We start from the raw sequence: 3,434 nt of genomic DNA, 5'->3' as shown, positions 1-3,434 counted from the left end.
GAGCCGGAGGAAAAGCAAGGGCAACATTGGACCCCTGCTAAACCAGATGGGGCAACTGACAACTGACGCCCAGGAAAAAGCAAACTTGCTAAATGGGTACTTGCATCAGTTTTTCATCTGCCCCATAGGACAGCCCTGCCCACTATGGGTCAGGGAAGCCCAGGCAAGGGAGATTCCTTGCCGTCCATTGAAGCTGACCTCATGAAGGAACACCTCGACAGGCTGGATACTTTCAAGTCAGCTGGCCCTGATGGGTTACACCAAAGGGTACTCAGGCAGCCGGTGAGCATCATAACTCAGGCCCTGGCACAGATCTTTGAGAGTTCTCGGTGCTCTCGTGAAGTGCCTGATGACTGGAAGAGGGCCAATGTCATGCCTCTCTTCAAGAAAAAGAGGAAAGTAGATCTGGCAAACTACAGGCTCATCAGCCTGACCTCTATCCCGGGGAAAGTCTTGGAAAAGATTATCAAAGAGGCCATCCTTAACAGACTAGCTGAAGGCGATATCCTGAGGGATACCCAGCATTGTTCCTTCCTCCCTGATACTCTGAGCCAAACTGCTCCTTTTTTCAGGAGTTAGTTTATATGATGGCCCAGCTCCTCCCTGCCAGTCAGCTCTGGCAAAGGAGCTATTATCCCTCTTTAGCCTCATTCACCCACAGCCATTTCTGCCAGAGGTAGGCCAACACCCAGGATCAATTTCTACTCATGTCAGTACTTCTGCACCAGCTATCAGTCTGTATCTCAGTCCTAGTCCAGAACTCAATTTCAGTGCAACCTTTGATTAGGTAGCATGTCTCCCCTATTGGCTGGGGCACCACTACTATAATCTCTCTTTTTCCATCCCTTGATTGGGGTTTTATTTTTCTCTACAGTCAGGGAGAAAATGATATGGCCCTTTTAAGAGCCAAAATTTCATGGCCCAGAGGAGCAAGGACTTGAACAAGGGGAATGCTGCTTGAGAACAGGGTAAGAGGTTTAGCCCTTGACCTAGGTTGACCGTATGTCCCGAGCAAACCAGAACAGCCCTGGCTTCTGTAGTTCAGTCCTGGCTAGTTAGTCAAAAGCCCTGGAGTGGAGTCTGGCAGGGACACCGATTAACATGGTGTGCTGGACAGGTGGGTGGGCAGGCACCACTGCTGCTGGGTAGGAGCAAGCCAGGTGGACTGGAGCAGGCCCAGTACCACCTAGCAGCTGTGCTTCCTTCCCACCTACCTTCTTGGTGGTATCATTATGCCTGTCCTCACTGAACTCCTCTCCATGATTTTTAACCAAGCAGCCAGGACCAGACTATGGAAACATGGACTGTCTTGGTTTTCTGGGGACATATGATCCCTACCTAGACTCTATTTCTGTTTTTCAGTAATAGAGCATGGGTGCCCTGTTACACCATCCCAATAATAGCACCATCTGCATGTGCTTGGCAGTGGCATTTTTTCTAGCTCTAGTAACACAACAGCCAGAGATACTTAGTAGTTTTGACTACTCCCTTTTTCTTAAGTATGCATCCTTCAGGTCCTTTGACTAAACCATGTCCAAAACCATACAGATACATACAGACAGCATAACATAATCTATACAGAGATAAAAGTGACAAAAATGAACACAGAAAAACATTTGCTTTTTTAATGAGATCACACACACCTCAGTAAAACCAAAAAGAGGAAATCTGCACAACACTCCACCAACACCTCAAATTATATTGGGGTTTGTTACAGGTACATTTGAATCTGAGCTAGTACAGAATAGATCCATTGAGAGGATTATCCTTAGCTAGGATAGCTCCATTAAAAACAGTGGAATGACATACATTTACAACAGATAAGCATCTGGACTGTAACATTTAACTATTTGTTTAATAATTATTTGTGCTCAAAATTACTCCAATTTAGAGTCCTAATTACCTCATTTGTGAGTGGAATGAGGTTTCTATTTTTCTGTACCTTGAATATTCTGCCAATAACTAAACAGTCATGAATTTGTGGGCATCATATTGAAGAAGGAACTTGAAAACATAAATGTAGAAAAATAGATTAATTTAGGCATATAAGAAGAAAAAGGGGGAAAGACAACTTGCTACATTTAAAAAACAGCCCATTTATGACTGAGGGAAAAACCCACATTAATCTTAGTGTTCCACTTTTCTTTCTAAATTACATGATGTAAGTTGAGATAAATTTTAGCAAGCGACAGAAAGCTATTTAAGTTTCTTATAAATATGCCTTGCATTACCATATTGTCTCTATATAAACACTTTTAATGTGGTAGGACAAAATTATGGTACCCTTACTCACACTGAATAGCACATTACTCCTTGTGAAATTATATTGGAAATTATAGTTTTATTTGCAGAATATGGTACTAACTAGTAGTAACTGGGCATGTCTACACATTCATTAATGTGCCATGATTATGGCACTACAGGTACTAAACTTATTGCACTAAAATAGGTGCAACAATGCATGCCTTTTTTTTGTGATGCTAATGCATAGTAGACTAAATTTACTGAACATTATCAATTTAGCACAAATCTTGCCTGCCACACGAATGCACAGTATGTCTCAGACCACTAAGGAGAGGGTCCTAGCAGTCAGGCAGGAACCCCCACAGCTGCAGGTTACCATGTCAGCAGGAATGAGGGCATTAGCCCACACCTGCAGGTGGTCAACTGACCAGAAGAGGCAGGGCCTTGGGCACATATAAACTTCAGGGCTGGGAATAGAGGAGGGTTCTCTGTCAGCAGCCAAGAGGGAAGGAGATTTCTTAGAGGAATCTAAGTGGAGATGCTTGACTCCCTGTTTTACTTCTGGTAGGATTAAGAGGCTCCAGGAGCTCACCAGGGACCCTGGCCTGCAAGGCATCTAGTGCTAGGGGGGAGGTTTAACACTTTTAAAGGGACAGAGCACACCCTGAACTGATCGCATTATGTTATAGCCCAGGGGCACACATGTTGATTGCTGTTTGTAAACTGGTGGATTGGGCTGAGGCCACTGAGGAAGGAGGAGGCCTCACTGGGGGGCCTACTACAGTGTGGGGACCCCAGCACAGTGTGGGTGCTGTAATATGGGATGAGCAGACCCCAGCACCAGTGTGGGTGCAGTGACAAGGGGGAGAGCAGACCCCAGCACCAGAAGGCATAGTTACTGAGGCCAGACTAAGCTGAGGCCTCAACTTAAAGAGACTGCATCAGTATAACATCTGTGAGGGATGGGACATGATAAAGGGGTGTTTTTGGATTCACGCATTGTGAGGGAGCGGGGGCTAAGGGCGGCCGTGAACCCCCTTAGCGCCGCCTACCGTCACGTTAGGGTGACGTAGCACCCTCAGACCCTCGCCCGCCACGACTTTGATGGTAAGATATGTAATGTGGAGGCTGCCAGTTTCCCTAATGGACGGTCTAGTTGTTCGTCCCTATTCCAGACGGGTATTCGATAA

This window comes from Crocodylus porosus, unplaced genomic scaffold (genome assembly GCF_001723895.1).
Source record: "Crocodylus porosus isolate Cpor-Errol unplaced genomic scaffold, CroPor_comp1, whole genome shotgun sequence".
NCBI lineage: Eukaryota > Metazoa > Chordata > Crocodylia > Crocodylidae > Crocodylus > Crocodylus porosus.
Note: the sequence above shows the minus strand (reverse complement) of the source record.